Here is a 24961-nt window from a genome sequence, read left to right as displayed (position 1 = left end):
TCCCAGTGCTTTTGTATGTTCATCTTACTGTCCCCTGCTCTATCCTATGTATTTTTCAAGGTACTTTTTCTCATTGTTCTGTACTCATTCCACATGATCTCCACATTTTTCCTTCTCCCCTGGCTTTAATATCTCCATAATATTTGTATTCCTGGCCTCAGAGTTTATCCAAATACATGCATAGATAAATAAACACATACACGTTGATAGATATAGGTATCAAAAAGCTCCTCAAAATGATCATGCACACTTCTGAATTTATCATGTGGCACTTAACTCATCTGCCAAACCTGCTTTTGTTACTTATTTTCATTTTCTAATTTAGTACCATTATTATACTAGATATTCGAGCTAAAATTCTTTAGTCATCTTCAATTATTCTGCACCTTATCCTCAATGTTCAATTATTATCTAAGCATATTAAATATACCATGAATGGATGTCTTGTTTTTGTCTTTGATCTACTATCTACTTCCAATAAAATGGCTCAGATCATTATGTGTCAAATATGAAATTTACAAATTGCTTTAACATCTTCAGTTCCCTGATTTCTTCCTTTTCAATAGTCTTTTATTTTAGTGAATACATGTCAATATTAATAAGGAAATATAGAAACACTCTTCTTAGTTCTATGAAAACTAAAATGACATCACAACAAAATAGAGAAAAGCAATAATTAATATACTATGTTTCATAATCTTTTAGTTTTACAAACCACATTGAGACTTATTGCTTTTTGGACAGGTATTTATTCATTCAAAAGTATTCCATATCTCTTATGTCCACTGCTTATCAAACTGAACAATTCCAATAAAAACTGTTTACTTTGTAGTATATGTGAATATTGACTAAAGTTATTTAGGTTACAAATAGCTTGAGTGTAAGTAGAAGCATTTATTATATTCTAGGTGAATCTAGGCACTGCTTTAGGTACAAGGGACATAAATATAGCAGTGAATTTTTTTTTTTAATCGGTATCGGGGATTGAACTCATGACTGCCTGCTTGCAAGGCAGGTGCTTATGCCGCTGAGCTAAATCCCCAGCCCCAATATAGCAGTGAATTAAAAAATAAATTTTCAGCTGCTCTTGGAATTCTCAATTCCAGTTAGTGGTGAGTGACAGAATAAATAAACATTCAAATCTGATCACATCCATTCTAAGTGCAAAAACCTTCAATCAATATTTTCCGTTAAAAATGAGGAAAGTATTACTTGAGATATTATACTTATTTCAGTGGCTTGTTGCTTTTATAGTTTCTTCTGCCTGATGTTCGCCACAATCTAGTCATGCAAAACTCCTTCAACTCATTTTTCAAAAGATGTCTTTCTCTATATTACTATATCCTTTATGATTGTCGTGTGACATTAAATATCCTATAATTTATCTGTTGTTCTAGTGATTAAAAATTTTTTCTCAAAAATTATCATATGCAAAAGCATCTCTTAAATATACATAATTAAAATTTTCTATCCTTCCAATGAGCAGTTGCCTTAATAGAATAAGAACTTTTGAATCAGATGCGTTCAGTTTGGTTTGAGTCATTCAAATAATAACTGAGAACTTGGGAAAGTGATTCAATTTATCTGAGACTCACTTTCATATCTGTAAAATAATTATAATACATAATTCACAGGATTTTTACAACATTCAAATTAGTATAGATCAATTGTTTAGTAGTACTAAACACACAGAGTCACTCAATATTGTATACATATTAAAGTTGTGATTAGGATTCTAATATGCTTCTGTAGCTCGTTACTACTCAGATACCATTAAGCATGATTCCTAATCTTCCTCTTTTTTTTGAAATTCAATTTACTCATCTACAGAGATAATAATAACTATCTCTAAGTTTTTCCTGAAAATAATTACCAAACTCAGAGTACAATCCAAAAGAAGAACTTGAGCTGCTTGCCACACTCTGACTTAAATGGTGCATATGTTTATGCACACATGCACATGCTATATTCTGGTCTATTTAAAGTACTGGATTTTGGTTTCCTTAAACCAAGTACTATGTTTTCACTGCTTATCCTATTCTCCCTACTATTTTTAAAGTGTTTCAATCTTAGCTGGGATTGAACCGATATTTGCTGCATATTTCAACTCTTCCCTTTCATATTTTCTCTTTTGAAACTATATAACAGCACTGATCACAGTCTTTTTTACTGTGTTGCTGCCATATATGATCCATCAATCCTATACACTGCTACCAAGCAGGTTATAGATATTTGTGTAACAGCATGTTGTATCTTGGTTAATTTTAATTAAATCCTTATTACCTAGACCAAAATGTCTACTATGAGATCTGTAAAGTTAGTCATGAGAAATATAAGCTTATAGGACGTTATAAAACATATTTTGATAGAATTGCTCAGTTTGAAGGCAAAAACCCTGACTGCCTCTGTGATGAGAGGTCTGTTTATCTTATATAATTCAACCACAAAAGTGAAATTTTCATGATAATTTTCAAGGGAAAAGCTCATGTGAGCCTTTTAATTTTGTCCATCACATATGCAGTATGATAAAAATGGTAACTCACTTGGATCCAATTTCATGAAGATATTCTGTGAACAAATTCATCTAACAAATATATCAAGTATAATATAAAGAATATTCGTTAAAATTTGATTATGCTGCAATTTTCTTTTGCTTTCTCCCCTATGATCATGGCATCTTGTATTAAGTTCACATCAGAAAGACACAAAGGTGACAACTCCTCATGTGGGCTTCATACCTAATATATAGTCATAAACTATATTCTAAATTATTCTTCACAAACATATTTAAAATGCAAGCTCTGCATTGATAGATAAGCTTACTTCTGCCAAGATCTGCCTAACATATTTTGCTTTATGTTACTTGCTTTTGTGTCAGACGATGAAAAGTATACAACTAATGATTCTGCTTTGGTCAGCAATGCATTTTCTTTCCCTTCACATTCATTCTATCCTCTCATGGTAAAACTCCAGGAGTCATTGTGATGGAACCAAAAATAAAAGGTCACACTAAAGATTATCATTAAATACAGTAGTAGAAAGTGGGAAAGTAATCCTGGTAACTGATACCAGTGACTCAGAACACTACTTAGCTTTATATTTCATTTTAACAGAGTAGAAAGCCCAAACCCAAAGCAATTCAGAAGTAATTACATAAACTGTGAATAAAATATTGTAAGTACATTAAAATGACCAATAACTTCATGAAAAAAGTCCTAAACATATTAAATTTAAAAGCAGAAAATAAAATAGCATGTTTGTATGAACAATAATTCCTTAGTTTCTTACTTTTGTGTAGTAAGAGGATATTTTGTTCCTGAAGATTACAAAATTTGGAAACTTTGAAATGGAACTTTTGTGACATAACCTAGGGTTGAGAAGAACACAATTTTTAGCATAAGATGTAAAAATACTGCTGGGAAGAAGCTGATCTTTCTATTGTAAAAGGCCTTTCAAACTTAACAGTAAAATAATTACAGTATCTTGGTTCACAATCAGTTCTGTCTGAGAAAAATTTGATTCATGAGTCTAAACATTCATCAAAAATTTGCTTCTATTCCCGATGAACTCTCTGCATCAGATGAAGAACATGACTGGGACATCTTCCCTGCATGAACCAAAATCTGAGCATCTTCCTTAGAATCCTGGGATGAATTAAGTTCTTGAACTGTGTATTTCACTTCTTTAATATTTCACACATATAATATTTCACACATATATTCTGTATTTTTCTATTCCTGTGATTTATGTATAGTTTGTTCCTTCTACTTCATGCTGAAGCTTGGCTCCTGATGTAGTGGTATGGAAATTTTTATTATAACACAAAAGAGAAAAACGCTGTAACACAGAATGTGCTCATTCTTGCCTTTCTTTACAAAGGAAATAGGTCCACAGATAGTTATACTTGTCATGACATCTTCCTAACATTAAGCATATCTTGAAATGATTTCATTATATTCTACTTGGTTTCTTAATGTCTACTATTGGAAGGACAGGATATAAAGTATGATGGCATCTTGTCATGTCACAGAACATGGTCAACTACTCTATGACATCTGTATACATCTATTTAAAACAGTAAAATTGTATTTTTATTTTTTTTTATTTAAGAGGAAAAAGAGAAAAACACAAAACAAACCAAAGCGGCCTAAGGGTGCACACAATACAGAACTAAAAAACAAAACAAAACAAAACAAAAAAACATAACAGTAAGAAATCACCTGCTAGTAGATTACACACTATCTTCTTGAAAATAGTTCCTCAAATCACAGTGTCAAAGAACACAAGGTGGACATTCAAACAGGGAGACTGCAAACAGCTGTGTTCAATGTTCCAAAAACATTGATAAATTCAGCTATTTAACACCCCCAAACACACTTGCTGTTATATCCGTTAGAGCTCTTTTTCTTTTTTTTTTCCCTCTCTTTTTTACAACAAAATTTACACATCTTGGATTTTATTACTCCTTAGTGCTTATTACTTTCTTTGGGGGGGGGGGGAAGAATACAGTCAAATATGGCAAAACAAAGCTGTCAGTAAAATTGTAAATGCACCACATTAATATTCAGTGGGTGACACATATATTAATGGCTGTCAATTATTTTTGAGCACAACATAAACTTCACGTTGACTCTATGAGTATGTTGTCACTCTTTTAGGAGTGATAAAGTTTAGAAATGTTTTTCCCAAGCTAACATAGAAACTCAGAGATCCAGAAGGGAATCACAGCTCTTATTCCAAAGTCAGTGCTCTTTTCACAATGCTTAGCTGCCACAGAAAAGTGGAGGAAATGTTTGTGGCATAGAATTAATGAATCCTATGATTTGAAGGCACTAAGGAATGTTAAGAAGTTGGAGACTGTGAGGAATAGATGACAGCAAAGAAGGAGCCAATTCCCTTTTATCCATCAACTGATATGTGGTATAACATATCCCATAATGATTAGTGGATCAAAGTAAACTTGTTCTGTCTGCTTAATAAAGTGGCTTTAAATTTGATATGATAACAATGAAACTTGTTAATGGTGGTGGACATAATTTTGTTGAAATTCCATTTTTACTTCTGCCAAAAGTTATCGATGCTCCTTATTCAGTGCTTAGGGTAAAATGATATTTCATAGAGAGATGATCTTTTGTTATTCCTCATGGAAGGAAGTATCTGAAGAGAAAATCTAAGAATGTGGTTCTTGATTACACTGCTATAAAATTAAAACGTAGGCTGCAAATTTGGTTATCATTTGAAATATATTGTTTTTAATCTCCTTTTGAGGTGTATTCTTGTACACTGAAATTCTTTATGATGGAATTTTTAATAACTTTTACTACAATCACAGTATTGTACATCCATACTAAAGTCAACTGTAGAAGTCTTTCATTACTTCTTAAGAAGTGCCACTTGCCCCCTTGGACTAGCGCGGATCCCACTGATTCTCATTCAGAGCTAGATGCCCAGATCAGCCCTGGAAGAGCATCATCAGAGTTTTGAGAGGGAAGCATTGTTTTCCTGCCTTGGACATGTATGTCAGCTGGAAAATTGGGCTGGAGCAGGCATGACAAGCCCTGACTTGAATCAGGGGCTCATATGGGGCCCCGGCTTCCTTGGGCTCTGCTTACTGGCCTAGTCTGCTCCCAAGTTGGCTCCACCACAGGATCCTTCACGGGGTCTCATGGCAGTGCATAGTGAAGAATAGATGAGGGTGGCTGCTGTAATAGAAGTGCTGCATAAGGCAGGGGAAGGGAATCTGGCCTGACACCTAGTAGACAAGCATAAGCCCTGGACCCACTTCTGAACCCCATGCCTGCCTCCACCAAGTTTTCTAAATTGACTGACAGCACTATGTTTTAGAAGAGTTTTACATTTCTCATACTATTTCTCCTAAAATAGTTTCCAAAAGTTTGTTATTTTTACTGTAAAACCAAAACAATAAATCGCTTTCTGTGAAAAAAGAAAAAATGGAAATGAATCTCATATTCCTTATCTGTTATACCTTAACCTCCACACAATAAGCCTTAGGCCACTGGTCTACTTTCTGCATCTGTGAAACAATATTATATTGGACTTAATTTCTGATATTGATGAAAACATTCAATCTCAAGACTATCTGAAAAGAGTATCTGAAATAGTCATTGTCATAAAGAAAAAAAGGAAAAATTACCACTGCATTTTAAATATAGCATTATGTAAACTGTACTCTGGCTTTCAATAATTTAAATGTGCTCAGCGGAAACAGAATTTCCCTTTACCTTCAGATTGGATATCTTCAGTCTGCATTCTCAAAATACTCAGAGCATATTCAAGTAACATTATTCTTCCAAGTTCTCTTCATAGATGGACTAGGCCAGTGATAGTGAATCTTAGAGATGAATGCTCAAACTACAACCCAGTACCCATATATTTACCATCAAGTGACAGCACTACAATTAAGCTTGAATTATGCATTTTTAATGTAAGGGAAAGAACCTATTACATTAACATATTTTATATTAAAAAAAAACAAATATAACCTGAGTATAGGTTTGCCACCACTGTACTAGGGGCTTCTAAGCCTGAGTGGTTCTCTGTTTGTACTTTGTCTCCACTTAGCAATTTCTTGAAAGCCACATAAAACTCAGGATGTGCAATTTATTTCAAGGTACATAAGAGTAGACTTGGCTTCAAAACTCTGGTGTAATGGGCTTTGCAAAATTGTGAAACAGAAGAACAGCGTCTTCAGAGGCAATGTGGCTTCATTTGGGCAGCCTTCATATCTTATATTTTTTTAGAAACTAGAATAACGATTAGGGAAAAACATAAAGGATACACTGAAGATATTGTAACAGGCAGCAATTTCCTAAATAGGACTCCAACAGCTCAGGAAATAAAAGCAAGAATTGCAAATGGTATTACATCAAGCTAAAAAGCTTCTTACACCAAATTATACAGTCAACAAGGTGATGACATTGTACAGATCAGGAGAAAATATTTGACAGCTATACATCTGACAGAAGACTAATATTTGGAATATATAAATGACCAAAAATAATTTAATAGCAAAAGAATATGCAATCTAATAAAAATGATCAAAAGGTAAGAACAGATACTTCTCAAAAGAAGTAACATTGGCCATCATATATTTATATGATGCTTAACATCAGGAAAGGGCAAGTGACCATTACATTGGAATTACATCTCATCCTACTATGTATGGCATGCATATATATATATATATATATATATATATATATATATATATATATCAGATTTGGGGAAAATGTAACCTTTGTATATTGCTAATGGGAATGTAAATTAGTGTAGTCACTATAGTAGTAGACTTTGCCATTACTGAACACTACCTGACACTCACAGTTTACAGGGGAGAAGTTTAATTTAGTGCATGTTTTCAGGTGATCATAGCCTGGCACCCAAGCCAGAAATATTATAGAATAAGGGCATGTAAGAGCAAAACTACTTGCTTTATGGTATCCAGGAAGTAAAATAATGGAGCTGTGCCAAGAGGAATGGACAAAGATCTGTATTTACTACCCAAGGTAATGCTTCCATGTCTTATGTAGACACATCCAGGTGCATGTTTTATTAATAGCAATCTACTGAAATGGACATATCAGGGGCAAAGGACACAGTCACTATGGAATTAATTTGGAGTTTCCTGAAAAGACTACAATCAGAACTAACAGAAATTCCAGCTATACCTCTCCTAGTTGTATACCTGAGTCAAGAAAATGAAGTCAGAATATGAAATAGATACCTGTTCAGGACTATTTACAACACCTAAGATGCAGAATAGGCCTCTGTACTTAAGAAAATATGGTATACATACATAATGAAGTATTACTCAGCCACAAAAATGACTACTTTTAGAAAAAATGGATTTGCAGGACAACATGTTAAAAAAATAAGTCAGACACAGTAAAATAAGTGTATTTTCTATTATGTGGAATCTGAAAAGAAGAAAAAAAAGATGATCACAAGTTAGGAAAGAGAAGAATAGGAAATGAGAAATGAATAGGGTGAAGTGAAATTTGAGGAGGGAGCAAGAAAGAATTAGAGGAAGGGTGGACACAAACACTGAACATATAGGAAAATGCCACAGTGAAACCCAATAATTTATCCAGTTAATATTTATAAAAGATAACAACAAGAACACAAGATCATGGTCTGGCATTCAAGTCATGTGTACGTGCATAGACTCATTTGCTAGGTACACAATCTTACTCCTTTAGTTTTATCTTCAACAAAACTGTAATATTACAATCCAATTAGCAAAGATATTATGAAAATTAAATGAATTAATATATATTAGTTCCATTAGCATGTGACAGTTCCATCTATAGTATATTTACAGAATAACCATCAATAAAAATTATCTTTCCTTTTCATAGTCTTATAAAATCCCCAAATCCCAGTGATTCTTTTTTCTATTTATTTGAAGCCTGATCAAGAGAGAGCTTACTTTTTTTCATGTGTAACTGGAGACTTGAGTTTAAATGTTCCCATTACTAACAAATATGGATGTTTACATATATAAATATGATTTATTTTGGTTATGGTTGTCTCCAGTTGCATGCATTTACTTATAAAAGCCTCAAATTCATGCTTCTTGATGACTGAGTAGAACTCCATTGGATAAAATATATTTTTTCTACACATTCTTTGGTTGATGATCATTTGGGTTGTTTCAAGATCTAGCTATTAAAATTGTGCTGCTATATACAAGAATGCACATATATCACTATGGTGCAATTTTAATGCTTCTGGGAAGATACCCAGAAGGGAAACAGCTGGGTCAAATGAACCTCAAATTCTAGTGTTTTAAAGAATCTCCACACTGACTTCCACAGTAGTTACACCAGTCTTCACTTCCATCAACAGCAGAAAAAGGATTTCTTTTTTATTATAGTCCCTTCAGAATTTAGTATTGGTTGATTGACAGTAGCCATTGTTTCTACAGTGAGGTGGAATTTCAGTGTTCTTTTAGTCTGCATTTCTCAAATGACCAGTGATGTTGAATATATACACACATATTTATTTGCTATTTGTATTTCTTCATCAGAGAACTGTGTATTCATTTCAGATGCTCACTTTTGATTGGAACTTTAAATGTGGGAGGTGTGATTTTTTAATTGCTTTGTCTGTCCAAGATAGTAATCATTTGCTGAGAAACAGTTGACAAATATTTTTCCCATATTGTACATTGTCTCTACACTCTGCTGGTGTTTTATCTTGCTGTGTAAAAGCTTTTGAATAAGATAATATGAGTTATTTTTCTTTGTGATAATTCCTTTGCAATCTGGGTTTCATGCACGAAGTCTTTCGCTATGCCACTGTCTTCTAGAGTTTTACTTATTGTATCTTCCAGCTGATTTAATGTTTATGTTTTAATATTTAGATCTTTGATCCATTTAAAATATATTTTAGTGCATGGTAAAATACATGAATCCAATTTTAATCTTTGCCATATGGAGATCCTGGTTTTCTAGCACCGTTTTAAAAATAGGCTATCATTTTACCAGTAAATATGTTTAGCACCTTTGTCAAAGGTAAGGTGACTTAGTATGTCTGAATTTACTTTTCAACTTCTAATCTCTTCTATCAATTGTCTATTTTTTTTGCCAGTTACATGCTGTTTTTATCACAGTACCTTTATAGTATAATTTAAAGTATGGGATTGTGATGGCTCCTGTTTTACCTTTGTTGCCCAGAATTGCTTTTGTTATTCTAGGTCTCCTCTGGTTCCAGATGAATTTTAAGATTGTTGTCCTTAATTCTGTGAGGTACACTATTAGAATTTTTATCAGAATTGCATTAAATCTGTAGAATAGTTTTAGAAGTATGGCCATATTCACTCCATTGGTTCTTCCTATCCAAGAGCAAGGGAAGTCTTTTCGTTTTCTGATGTCCTCTTCAATCTTCTTTTTCAGAGTACTGTAGTTTTGGATGTAGAAGTCTTTTACATACTTTGATTGATTACTAAGTGTTCCAGTATTTTGGATGCTACTGTGAAAGGTGTTGTACCCTTATTTCTGTCTCAGTGACTTTGTTATTTGTGTACATGAAAGCTACTGATTTTTGAATGTTGACTTGTATCCAGCCATGTCACTGAATTTGCTTAGTAAATCTACAATATTTTAGTGGAGTTCTGGGAGTCTCCTATGTAGAGAATCATGTCATCTGCAAATAATTTTAATTTCTTCCTTTCCGATCTGTATTAATTTTATTTCTTTCTCTTGTCTAATTGCTTTGGCTAAAGTTACCAGGATTATGCTGAATAAGAATGGAGACAGGACATCCTTGTATTGTACCTGATATTAGAGAGAAGCTTTCAATTTTTATTCATTTAGTATGACAGTGGCTTTTGGTTTGTCATAGATGGCTTTTATCACCTCGAGATAAAGGTGTTTTGTTGCAATTTTCTGTAGAGTTTTTATCATGAATAGGTTCAAGATTTTGTCAAAAGTTTTTCTTCATACATTGAGAGAAAAGTTTAATTTTTTTTGCTCTGTTGATATGGTGTATTACATTTAGTGATTTATGTATGTTGAACCATTCCTGTATCCCTGGGATGAATCACACTTGGTCATAGTTGTATAATACCTCGATTTTATCCATTCTGTTTTCTAGAGTCTTATTGAGGACTTTTGCACCTATGTTCATAAGGGATATTGGCATCTAATTATCTTTTTCATTTGAATCCTTCTTCCATTTTTGTATCAGGATAATATTTGCTTCAAGGAATGAATTTTAGAGTATTGCTTCCCTTTCAATTTCATTAAAGATTTCAAAAGTACTAGTGGTAGATCTTCTTTAAATTTGTTGTAGAATTTAGCGTTCAACCCATTAGGGCCTGCCATTTAATTTGTTTGTAGTCCTTTGATTAGATTGATTGACATTGGTTTATTTAGGATTTTTATATCTTCTTGATTCAACTTTGTTGATTCATATGTATCTAGGAATCTCTACATTTCTTCTGCATTTTTATCTTATTAGGAGAAAATTTCAAAGTAGGTACAGATGATCTTCTGAATTTCAGCAGGGTCCATTATGATGGTACATTTTTCATTCCTAATTTTGTGGATTTGAGTCTTATTTTTCCTTTTATTTTGGGGAAGAGGTAGGGTTGCATATGGTTTTGTCCATTTTATTTAAACTTTCAGAATACCAAATCCTTGCTACTTTGAATTGTTTTTAGTCTCCAATTCATTCTTTCTCTGTTCTTTATAATCTCCTCCCTTGTGTGATAGCCTGCTCTTCTTTTTCTAGGAGCTTGTGTTTCACCATTAAATAGTTTATTTATGCTTGCTCTGTTTTCATGATATGAGTACGCTAGAAATTTCCCTCTTAGGATTGCTTTTATTGTGTCCCATGAATTCTGGCTTTTTTTTTTTTCTCATTGTCATTCGGTTGTAAAAACTGACTGATTTTTTCTTTAACTTCATCTCTTTTGGTTGTTCAGGAGAGTGTTATTTAATTTCCATGTGGGTATTTAATTTGCATGTTTGTTGGTTTCTTCTGCCATTGTTTTCCAAAATTTTTGCAGCATGATATGACAATGTGCATGGAATACTTTCAATTCTTTTGCATTTACTTAAGCATGTTCTATGAACTAGTATGTGGCCTATTTCAGTAAATATTCCCTGTTCAGCTGAGAAGAATGTGTATTCCGATGTTATGTGGTGGAACACTCCAGACAACTACTAAGCACATTTTTTCAAATTTTGGTCCATGTCTAATATTTCACTGTTGATTTTTTTGGGTAACTGATCTGCCTTTTTGTGGCAGTGAGGTATTGATATCCCCAAATAGAATTATATGTGTATTTATTTGATTTTTCATGCCCATTAGTATTTATTTTATATAATTGAATGCACTAGTATTTGATGCATATATATTTATTATTGTTATCTTTTCTTCTTGGATTGTGCCCTTTACAAGGAGGAAGTGACCTCTTTCATCTCTCTTTATCAATCTTGGCATGAAATTCATTTTTTTTTTACAAATAGAGTAGCTACCCCTGCTTTTTTCAGGGGTCTTGTCAAAGAAGTATTGTTTTCCATCCTTAGAGATTCAGTCTCTGAAATTTTTTAACTCAGTGTGTTTTTGTCTGAAGCATATTGTTGGATCTTGCGTCTTTGTACATTCTACCTGTCTCTGTCTTGTGATTGGTGAATTGAGACCATTAACAATGATCATTATAACTAATACGTAAAGGCATATCTTTTTGGTGTTATTTTCCTGTTGTTGCTATCCTGATTTCTCCTCTCCCTCTGTTTAATTGTTTGCCCTGCCTGTTGGGTTCCTTCTCTTGGGATTCACTGTGTTGTAGTCTTTTTATCTTTTCTATAGAATTCCCTTCAAAACATTTTGTAGTGCTGGTTTGGTGGTTATGTTTTCTCAGTTGTTTGTCATTAAAGTAACTTATTTCTACATCTGTTTTGAAATATAGTTTGGTGGGGTACATCCATCTGGATTGAAAGTTGTTCTCTTTTAGAACTTGAAATACTTCATTCCAAGCTCTCCTTGACTTTGAATGTTTGTGGTAAGAAATCAGTTGTGATTCTTATGGACGTTCCTTTATAGGTGGTTTTCTTCTTTTTCATAACAACTTGTGTTGAATTTCTGGGATTTTGACTATGATATTACTGTGAGTAATTTTGTTTTATTCTATTTTATTTTTTGTTATTTGATCATGGCTGATTGGAGTACTAAATGCCCCACTTATCTGTATGTGAAAATCGTTTTCACATACAGATCCACCAGGTACGTTTTCTGCCATGATGTCTATAAACAGTTTATTAATATCACTTGCTCTATCAACTAGAACACATGATATTAATAAATTGACTCTTATGAATCTTAACAGAGGGAGAGGGGAAATCAGGGGAGCAACAACAGGAAAATAACACCATAAAGATATGCCACTACATATCAGTTATAACCACTGGCTAAATCTTCTGTGGATTCTTTCAATGGAATTTATGCTCTCCTCAAGATCTGTTTGAGTCTGACTTACAGATTTGATTATTTTCTATTCTGTGCATCTCATACTTTTCTTAAGCACAAATTTTTGTATGCATGTACTCTTGTGTTACTAAGCATGGCTTTTATCTTGGGCATGGTCTCTGTAGTTATCTGAGAAATAATTTCTAATTTTCTGTTCTACCTTGTTGCCTCTGAGTTTGCTTATGATGAACTGGATGTCATGAGTCACATCTTGTTTAGGAGTCTTCTCATTTTCCTTTCTTTTGTAGTTTAATTCAAGGGATGATGACTTTAAATTGTCCATGGTAGGTTATTTTTAGTATTTAAGACCTCCAGGAAATGATTACATTTCTGAAGTATCTTCCAGATGTAGCTGGTTTCTGGAGTTTGAGTGTGTTGGAAGATGCTACCTTTTGAATTTATGGAGATGAGAACTTGCTGCTTGTTTGACCCAGTCCCATATTCTTTGGCACTGTGTCACAATATTTTATGTGACTCTTAGTCAATCTCAGTCATGTAATACCAGGAATAGTTGGTTAGAAAAATTATACCACTTTTGAGTATAGTGTTATCAAGAACATCAAACAAACCCTAGAAAATGACAAACTGAGATAGCCATTAATTTGTTACTTTTAACCATGTGATCTCATTTTGTGACTATGCAACAATAAATTAAAATAAACCAGAAAATTATATGTGATATACAAGTCCTTAGTATGTCAACTTTGCCCTCAAGTTTGGAATGTAAAATGAGTTAAGGAGAAAATATAGAAGTGGAAGAGGAGGAAGAGATTAGAAGTAAGGTTGGAGGACAAAGGAGAATCATGTTCACTTTGGGAAACTGGTGTAGAAGCCTAGAGAGAAAGAGAGAAGAAAGAGATAAAAAAATAAAGAACAGAATATGACCACAACCTCAAAGAGGCTAGAAAGAATATACTCACTCATATAAAAACAAGATCAAACAAAGAGGGACAAAAAAGATGTAAAAAATAAAAACAAAACAAAATGAAATAAAAAAATAGATGAGAAAGAGATTAAAAAGTTCACTTCTAAGTTTGTCTCTGCTATCACTTGTAGACAATTTGTGCTGGCAGAGTTCCCATCCATGCCAATCTATTACAGCCAGCCAGCAGTAGCTTTTTAGTGGTGCAGTGGATAATCTCAGTTAAAGCCCAATAGATATAGGCAGTAGCTTCTCTGAATTCTGAGTTCAGCTGGCCCATTTCTATTATGCCTCTCATCCATCCTATCACTGTCTCACAAGGAAGGACTGAGCCCTCAGCACTCACTGCCAACCAGTGCAGTCCTCCAAGTCCCTTGGCCCCCTCCTGCTGCATCTCTGTGTGGAGGCATCTGGAATCACTAGACATCATCATGTGTCTGCAGTTTTGAACTGCTTCTCTAGTGTAGTAGTCCCATGTACGGGAGAAGGCGCGACAAGATACCTCCATCTTCTTCACTGAAGTTTGTCTTTTCATGCTCTCCATAGGCTTCAATTCACATTTCATATTATTTCTGGGCCCAAGGGACCCACTTATCTCCTTCCTATCTTCCACATGTTGCTATATTCCAGCGTCTGGATGTGATTATCTGAGAGGATCTTTCTCTGCTGCCCACAACTCTGCCATGCTGATGCTCCTTCTCCTTTGCACTATTCTTAATATAGAAAATAGCAGGGGGCAAGCTGGGACAGCCCTCATGGAGCCTCTTGTCCTCTGGGGTTTTTTCTGAGGCTTGTAGTGGTGCAGCACATAAATTCTCTACATCATGCCCAGGCCCCAGAAAACAACTTTTTCAATCACATTTGCTTTAATCAGCTAAATTTGTGGAAATTTGTTATACTGCAATATATGAGTAACACAGTAGGTCTGTCTGGTGTATTTAGGAAAGTACCAGGTGACTGTTGATTCTGTTGCACGTATACACTGAATAGAAAGAGTTTAATCACAGAATCATTCTATACTCAGAGTGAAAACAAGCACTATAAGTGTCTACATGGGTGTGCTTATATGATGATTTTCTAAATCTGAAGCATAAAATTTATAGATTTCTTATTCCTGGTTCTGAACTTTGCTTCCTAAAGTTGATACTCATATGACTTTTGTGGAAAATTCTGCCTTAAATTTCCATGTATCTATTCTCAATTAGTATTTCATCACCTTTTAAAATTTACTCCTGCAAAAATTAAATATTTTATTATCATTGATAATATATTCTTAATCAAATACAAACAGATCACAGGTAAGTAATTATCATTTTATCAATTAAATTCAATCTTCTTTAACCACATTATGTATTATAAATAATAAGATCTTGTGATTACCCTTGAAACTATTAAGACTGAGCAAAAAGGAATACTTTCTCATTTTCACTAACTACAAGTTATTAGCAAAGCAGTTTTTTTTTCAGCATGCTATCCTTTAAAAACCTTAATTTGTGAATGATTGACATGAAAAAAGCTATATATACTTAATGAATTAGTTAGCTTTCCCTTCTCTGGGAAATAATACCAATGCCTACAGTTTAATAATAGAGGAAAAGTTTAATTCTGATCATGGTTTCAGTGGATTCATTCTATGGATTTCTGATTTATTCCAAAGCAGCAACATCAAAGTAGAAGTGGATGGAGAACCAAAGATGTTTATTTCATTACAGTTGGAAAACAGAGATGAAGTGTCAGAGAGTAAAGGGGAAGGAATCAGATACAGTATCCAAGGTCCTGACTCCATGATCCACTCAGATATACCCAGAAGTATATTATATCAATGGGTGACTCCCAAGCCAATTAAGTTGACACAACCAAGCTTAACTGTCACCCTTAATGCATGTAATTTAGTGATTTTTTTTTTTTTTTTTTGGAGTGTGCATTATAGTGACTACCAAGGTGATTGGATGTATGTATCAACTCTGGCCTATTTTGATATTTCCAGCCAATGTATTATTACTACTTTATTCTTGGGGTAAGAACAACTGTCACTCTTTAAAACTGAGCCCTACTGGGGCTGGGAATTTAGCTCAGCGGCATAAGTGCCTGACTTGCAAGCAGGCAGTCGTGAGTTCGATCCCTGGTACCGATAAAAACGAAAAGACCAAAAAAAAAAAAAAAAAAAACCTGAGCCCTATTAGAAAATATCAAGTATACCATACAGTACTATTAGATAAAGACTTTACATTGATCTCTAGAACTTACCATAATTAATTTAAACTTTGCATCCTTTCACAGATATTTTTCTACTTCTCATACCTCTTGACCTTGACAATCATAATTCTACTCCTTTGTTCAACTATTTCAACTCTTTTATATTCTAAAAATAAGTGAGATCACACAGTATTTGTTTATTCAGTTGCATAATGTCCTATTGATTCATTCACTTATCTATGGACATTTAGGTTGTTTCAGTATCTTGGCTAGTGTATACAGTGGGATTAAATAGGGTTACAGATATGTTCCTTGTAATAATGATTTCATTCTATTTGGATATGTACTTCTCAGTAGAATTTTGGGTAATAGATAGTATTTAAATTTTGATTGTTTTAGGACATTCCATGCTGTTTTTCCTCTATGACTTTACCCAGTTACATCTGCATTAGCAGAGCACAATGTTATCCTCTACTCTAAAGCCTAGCTAACAGTTGGTGACTTATTTTTCCCTCCTTATTTTAGGAATAGCCTTCACAATAGGTGTGAGATGATACCTCGTTGTGGTCTTGATTTGCACTTCTTGAAAAATTAACTATGTTGAGAATATCTTATAAACCTATGGGCATCTGTGTATCTTCTTTTGAGAAGAAACTATTCATATCCTTAATGCATTGTAAAGATCAGCATATTTTTGCTATGAAATTGTAAGAATTATTAATATTTAAAATGGAAGAATGTTCAATATTCTTGATAATTAAATCTTTGTCAGATCCAACATGTTGTTCCTTTACATTTTGTTATTTGCTTTCTTGTGCAGAAGTTTCGTAGTTTGATGTAATTCCACTTATTTTTCTATGCACTTTTACTTTCATATCTAAAATTTGTTACTCAAGCCAATATCAAAGAGTTTTTCCTAGTTCATGGTTTGAGGTTTTACTGTTAAGTCTTTTGATCAGTCTGAGTTGATTATTTTTAAAAATGGACCAAAATTAATTCTTTTTATTACAAATGTTCAGGTTTCCAGCACCCTTTATTGATGAGATTAACCTTTCTTCATTGTGTGTTCTTGGTGCCCTTATCAAAAATAAAATAATTGCATATGCATGACTTTATTTCTTGGCAACTTTTTCCATTCCATTGTTACACGTTTTTATTTCAGTATCATGCCGTTTTCATATCTTTGCAACATAATTTAGAATCAGGAAGTATGTTTCCAGTTTTGGTTTTTGTTTGAAAGCACTGTGGGTATTCTATATCTTTATTTGTTTGTCTGTGAATTTTAGGTCTCTCTCTCACTCAGTCCCTAGAGATTGAAATCAGGATTTTCACACTGAGCTACATCTTCTAGTCTTTTTTATTTTGATATAGAATTTCACAAAATCTCTATATTGAGCATGCGAGTCTCAAATGTGTGATCACCCTGCCTCAGCATCCCAAGGGCCTTTCTCCAGGCTTAACTATAGAAAATTTTCAATGTCTGTTAATCATCCAATCGGAAATTGGATGGGGATTACACTGGACATGTAGACTACTTGAGTAGTAAGGATATTTTGGCTGACTTTTTGATGCATAAAAATGAGTTATAGATATATTATTAGTATGTTCTTCACTTTCTTTCATCAATTTCTTAGGTTTCAGCATACAGATCTTTTATCTCATTGGTTAAATATATTGTTTAGTATTTAACTCCCCAACACTAATGTAAATTAATTAGTATTATTTATTTTGCTGATTGTTGTTAATACTTATAAAGGAGACTAGTTTTGTAATGTTTACATTATACTTTCAATTTTACTGGATTCATTTATTTGTTCTAATATGTTTTTGGTAAAGTGTTTAAGGTTTTTTCTTTTTTGAAATGAGATTAATATGTTTGCAATATAACTTTTGATTTAAGGAAACTGGTACATGCAAGATCAAATCATTTATGAACAAAAAATTTGTTATCTTATTAAGACTTTTTTATGGCTTTCACCTTATATCAATTGGTTTGATACTACTGTATGTAGCACATCATCTCTTCTTATCATAACTGACACATATGGACAAATTTTCAGGCTTATTAAAATTGAAGGATTTATATTCAAGAAAACGTAGGTTGACCATCTCCCACCAAAACATTGAGAAGTAGAAATGCACCAAATTTCAGATTTTGCAGTACTGCGTTTGAGGTCCATATTGGGCTATCTTAAGGGTAGAACCCAAGTCAAAATACAAAATTCATGTTTCATTTACACACTGTATTTGGAGTCTATTTAATATAATACAAAATATTTTACAATTAGTACATAAAGTAGTCTCATGTGGAAGAATTTCCTCTTGTGATATACTGTCAGTGCTCAAAAATTATGATTTTGGAGTCATATAGATTCCATTGTTTTGGAAAAAGGATTCTCAAACTGTGTAACTTTCAGATTTCTTTCAAATGACAGCTTCATTTTTCAAAGTATTTGTTTTCAGCCTGGCCTGTGGATCACTAAAAATAAAAATAAAAGTAAAAGAAATAAAATGTTGCAAATTTCTTTTTGGACATGTTATATGAAAAAAAGTCATTGTCATACTTTATCTTAAATTTTTAAAAAGAGTTCATTGAACTTTCAGTTCAATTCACCTTAATTCCATTCATTTTAAAAAGTGAATATCATGTAACTCTCCTAGCCTCTAAAAATACAGTGCAAAGAACCTATGGCATGAGGACATGGTGGCACATGCTTTTTTCCCCAGCCTTGTGAAAAACTAAAGTACAAGGGTTACAAATTCACCTGGATCACTTGGTGACACAGAGAAACCAAGTTCTCAAAAACAAACAGGATCTTAAAAATAGTGGAGTTCTGAGGGTCACCTACTCAGCTTCTCCTTAACAAAGTGCCAGAAGTCTGAGAATAACAGTCAGGAGAAAATCAAAGGGCTTACAAATCACATGAGATCACAAGGGATGTGACAGAGGAGAAAAACAAAATGGGATTCACTCTTACAGGAGAAATATCTCACTGGTGAGACTCAAGACAATGCAATGCATCTGGTGCAGCTGTGTAGCTGACCTGGTGGACAAGGAGTCAGTGAAAGCAGTTTTGATCTTTATAAGGATCCTGAGACCTGCCCTAGACCAAGAGAATTTTGTGTTGTCAGAGGCAGTAGTGATAACACGAGGTACTTTCCCAAGTGACTAACCCCACAATCATCAGTGGGAGAATACACCAGAGCAATGGTGCCCTACACACAGTGATGTGGAGTAGCAGCTGGATGGTGGAACAAACCTTTTATCTCAAAGTGATTTGGGCTTGAACTCCAGGAGCAAATAAGTTCAGGTCATTTCAGTGCCAATGTCAGGAATGAAACAATGGAAGGGATCCAGTCACAGTAGACAGCTGGCAGTGGAACAGCAGATTGGGGGAAACTTAACTGAGAAGTAGGAGTTGGGAACCAGACTCCATTCTGCCAAAAACTCCAAAAGGTAGTCTTAACTTTAGCTATAGACAAGCTAGAAGTGGCCCCCTTCTCTGTAATTTGCAGTGCAAGCAGGTAACCAGCCTTGGCCTGTTGTGAGACAAGGGCACCAAACCCTCTGCCACATTTGGTCCAGAGACACAAATAGGCAACAGGGCTTGGCTAGTGACAAGACAAGGGCACATCTTGCTTCTCATCCTGTGGCCAGTGATGCAAGAAACCTTGGGTAGCAAAAAGGCATGCCATCTGCCTTGTGCCCAGCAGGAAAATGGCCTTGGCTTGCTGCAGGCAATGGCACACCCATTCCCAAAACAAGGATCAGCCACATTCATAAGTAATCCTACTGCAGACTTGGCAGAGGTGTTCAGTACAGTTTCTGGCTCTGAATAAGGAACTAATACTAAACTGGAGTGGCCACAGGAAATATTTCTTAATCATTTTTTTTCTATTTTTTTTAATTTTGTAGGGATTGTATAGGTTTTGATTTTTATTATCTGTTTTGTTTTCTCCATCCTGCCTCTCTTTCCTCACAAGTCTTTCTGTATTCTCTGAATTTACAGGTGAATGAACACTGTCTCTGGTTTTTCTGTGTTGCCTCAGAAATTTCTTGCTTTCTTCTTCACTTTTTCTCTCTTGTCCTTCATTCTTTCTCTCCTATCCTCTTCTCTGCCTTCCCAAAATTTGGATGCTAATCCTTAGTCCTTCAACCTTGCTTCTGCTATATTTATCTTGAGCCATTGCTCAGTTTTGTCCATTATATCTCGTAAATTCCTCTTCCCTACAGGATAAAATCATCCTACCAATAGGAAACGTATTGCATACAAATTCCTGGTCTATGTTGGGTGTTGCTATTGAATTATAGGTTTTGCCCATTTGGTTAAAGATACTAATTTAACAATTACCATAACTTATCAGTTTCTATAATGTGCTTCATGATATTGATACTCCAATTGAATTATGTAACCAAGATGCCATGTTTATAACAACCAGTTTTTCACCCTTGCATGATAACACTGTGATAATATGGGTCCAGAGTCATCTCCACAATCCAGTACCAAAGAACTGGGTGCTGAGCCAAATAGATAGCAACACCTCATCCCTAATAAAGTGGAAAGATATGATCTTGGGACAGATACAAAGACCAACAGCCAAGTACAGCTATAAGACATCTCAGGGGAATAGAAATATTCTAGGAAAGATTTCACAACAGTGAAACAGCTATGTAACATAAGAAAATACAAAAAGCAACACACAAAATAAATTAAAGTAAAAACATAGAAAATAACCAAGGTCCTGCTTAGCACACCTAGAGTACTTATGGACTAAAAAACAGAGGAGCACAGAAAATAATGGAAATCATAAACCCCTAAAATAGGAAAGGAAAAGGTTTCATGAAAGAGATACAAAGGGATATTCGGGAAATAAAAAAAATCCCATTGAAAATTTGAAAAACCAGACATATAAAGTGAAGATAGAATAACAGACCTAGAAGGCAGGATTTGTGATAGTGATCACTAAAATAAAGATCCCTTAAAATAGCAAGGGACTATGAAAAATTCAACAGGGATTGGGGATTTAGCTCAGGGGCATAAGCACCTGCATTGCAAGCAGGCGGTCATGAGTTCGATCTCCAGTACCGATAAAAAAAAAAAAAAAAAAAAAAAAGGAAAGAAAAAGAAAAAAAAATCAACAACTGCAAGATGATAGAAAAAGGAGCAATATAAGACTGACTGGAATCAAATAAAATTCAGGAGTCAGTACGAATGACATAAAAAAAATCCTGCTAAGCAAAATAATAGAACACTTCCCAAGCATAGGAAAAGAATTTGATATATACATAAGTGACACAAACAGAACTCCAATTAAGTGTGATGAAAATAAATCTACACCAAGGCATATAAAAATAAAGATTCCAGAAACTCACCACAAAAACAAAATATTATACCTGTTTGAGAAAAAGAAACAAAATGACTACAAAGGAAACCCCACCAGAATCACAGAAGACTATTCAACACAAAACATTAAATCAAAGAGAGATTGAAGTATTTCAGCCCCCAAAGGGAAATAAGTTCCAACCCACATTGATGCATCCTGAAAAACCATCTTTCAGAATTAAAGGAGAAATAAAATAATTCCATAACAAAGAACACAAAAAGAAATTAATGACAACCAAACAAGTTCTATAAAGTACCTGAAAGATAGTAAAGTAAAAGAAAACAAAGTTCACAACTCTAAGACACCAATAGAATGAATCCAATAGGCAGAGCAGGCTATAAGACAGAGTGGAAAAACAGGGAGTCATAAATAGGAAATCTATGTGACAAAACAAGTCAGTACATACCAGTTATACCTATCAATGTAAATGGTATCAATTAACCAAACAAAGAATTAGACTGCCATAAAGGATCATGATACAGGATCCAGCAACATGCTGCGTACAAAAAACACAATAAACTGAAAAAGATTCATAGACTGAAAATGGAATGATGGAATGCAATACTCCATGTGAGAGGAACCCATAAAAAAGGAAGAATAGTTGTTCTATTTGTAGACAATATGAAATTGAAACCATGACTGATCAAAAGAGGCAAAAACAAAACAACAAAACAAAGAATGTCACTACATACTTTTTAACAGAAAACTGAAGAAGAGGTAGCAATCATACATATATATGTAACAAACAACTAGTGCACACAACTGCATAAAACAAACATTAATGAGCATGAAAAATGAAAGAACCACTAACACAATTGTTCTGATGCACCTTAATATTCCATTATTGCAAATAGACAGATCAACTAGACAAAAATATCGGTGAAGAAATATCAGAAATGAACCAAACCTGTAAACAGATGGACACCATAGATATCTAAAAAGTATTCTACCCCACAACACCACAATTCATTCTTCTCAGTGACACAAGGAATGTTCTCCAAAGTAGACTTTATAGTAACCCATAGAACATGCTAAATTAAATGCAAAACAGTTGAAATTATCTCATAGATATTGTTTGAGCATAGTGCAATAAAAATGGAAATCAATGACAAAAAATCACACAAACTCCATAAGCACATGGGAGTTAAGCAACAGTCTACGAAATACTGATGGGTCACAGTTGAAACTGAAAAAGAAATTAAACAGTATGTACACGTAAACAATAGAAGTGATACAACATATCAAAACGTATGGGATGCAGTAAAAGAAGTCCCAAGAGAAAAAAAAATAATAGTGGTGAATTCTCATATCACAAAAACACAATGAACTCAAGTAAGCAATCTATATTAAGCCTCAAACTTCTAGAAAAAGAAGAACAAGTGTAGCCCAAGACATGTACATGGGATGAATTTCTAAATATCAGAGTAGAAATTAAAGGAATAGAGACTAAGAAAACAATACAATGAATCAACAAATATAAATTAGTACTTTTAAAGACTTAATAAAATTGAGAAACTTTTAGCCAAATTAACAAATAAATGGAAAGAAAAGACTCAAATACATACAATTAAAAATAGAAAAGGTGAAATCACAATGGATCCTGAGGAAGCCTATAAATAATTAATACCTAATTTGAGAAACTTTAATGAGATAGAAAAGAAATGGACAGATTGCTGCATTCATTTAAATTACCAAATTTGAATAAATAAAATATACGAATTTGAAATAACCCATTATTCGTTAATAAAATGGAAAATGTAATGAAAAACTTACAAAAATACAAAAATAAAAATATAAAGCCCTGGTCCTGTTGAAATATAGAAAAAATGTAGAGAAGATCGATTGTCATCACTTGTCAAACAATTTAATGAATTGAAAGAGAAAAAAACACTGCTAAACTTACTTCCGGGAGCAAGTATTACCTTACCATGAAGACTAGAAAAGTGTTCAACCAAAAAAGAGAATTACAGACCAATCTCAGTGAATAAAGATACAAAAATCCTCACCAATATACTGTCAAAGAGAATGTAAAAAACCATCAAGACAAGCATCATACCCATGTTTATAAGAGCAGAGTTTGGAATTGATAATCTTGTAAACAATCCAAATACTCATCAACCAATGAATTGATAAAAAGTATTTTTTAATACAGTGGAGTACTCCTCAACCATAAAAATGGATGAACTTGAGACATATATAGCTAAATTTATGGACCTTGACACCATTCCGAAATAAAATAAATTGGGCACACAGTGTGTAAATATTTCATTGTCTTTCTGGTGAGAGACATTGAAAGTGTGAATACAAACAAAACTATGTAATAGAGATGTGAAATAGAAAGTAATTGTTCAAAAAGAAAAGAGAATTGGGGGGAGGATAGAATGGAAAAAAATGATAAAACAGGTATCAAATGGAAACAACACATTCTAAATAAAGAGGGGAAAAAGAGTTGCAAAAGGGGAAGGGAATAGGAACATAAAAAAGGAACAAACATGCCATATACAGGTACAAATTCCCTACAATGAATGTGATCATTATGCATATCTAAATTGTACCAATGAACTTAATTAAAAAACAAATAAATAAACTCTGTAATGCCTGCCCTTATTCTATTTATGATACACAGGAGACAATGATAAAACATGCAATTATAAGGTGCCATGACAGTTAACTGCTGCAATGGTGTTAATACATTCATTAACTTTCAGTTTGGCTATGAATATGAAATAAAATATTTGATCAGATTGGAACATGGATGAGAGGCACTGAGAAAGCTGCAAAAGAATGATTATTGCTTAATAATATTACATTTAGACTATATTTAAGCAGTGGTTTAAAAATTTTTGCATTTAGGGAGTGTTTTATATTTTTAAAATTTTGGAGTACCCCAAGGAGCTTATGATTATGGAGTACATATATCAGTACTTACTGTGTTAGAAATTCATTACATAAATACTTTAAAATGCTTATTCATTTAAAAAAATCTAAAAATAATAATAGAAAATGGGAATACAGATCTTCAAATGGCAAGGGATGAAGTTTCGGAGGGAGGTAAAGAAAAGCAGATAAAAAAGGTAACTGAGATTTAGTTGGTACATTTACCATTCTGTAGTATGTATTCATTGTATATTGCAAACATGTAGTAATAAAAACATGGACAAACAAATCTAAAGCACATTGCATGCTTACAAAACTAAAATGAGATCACTGTATGTATCTTATGTCTGGATATACATAGAAAAAGGCTGATTCTAACATTAAACATCAGAAGACTCAGTGTAAAACTCACACAAACGCACACATACACACACATATGCACAAACTTCAGACATGAAAGAGAGATAAAGTCTTTCCCAGGCAGAAAAACATTATATGAGTCCATCAGCACTACACTTCCCTTCCAAGAAACATTAAAGGGAATTTTTCAAGTCAGTATAAAAGGATAGTACTTAGTGAAACAAA

This window comes from Cavia porcellus, unplaced genomic scaffold (genome assembly GCF_034190915.1).
Source record: "Cavia porcellus strain 051 isolate PalLab524CR breed Dunkin Hartley unplaced genomic scaffold, mCavPor4.1 scaffold_3, whole genome shotgun sequence".
Lineage (NCBI taxonomy): Eukaryota > Metazoa > Chordata > Mammalia > Rodentia > Caviidae > Cavia > Cavia porcellus.
This window is presented reverse-complemented; position numbering follows the sequence as displayed.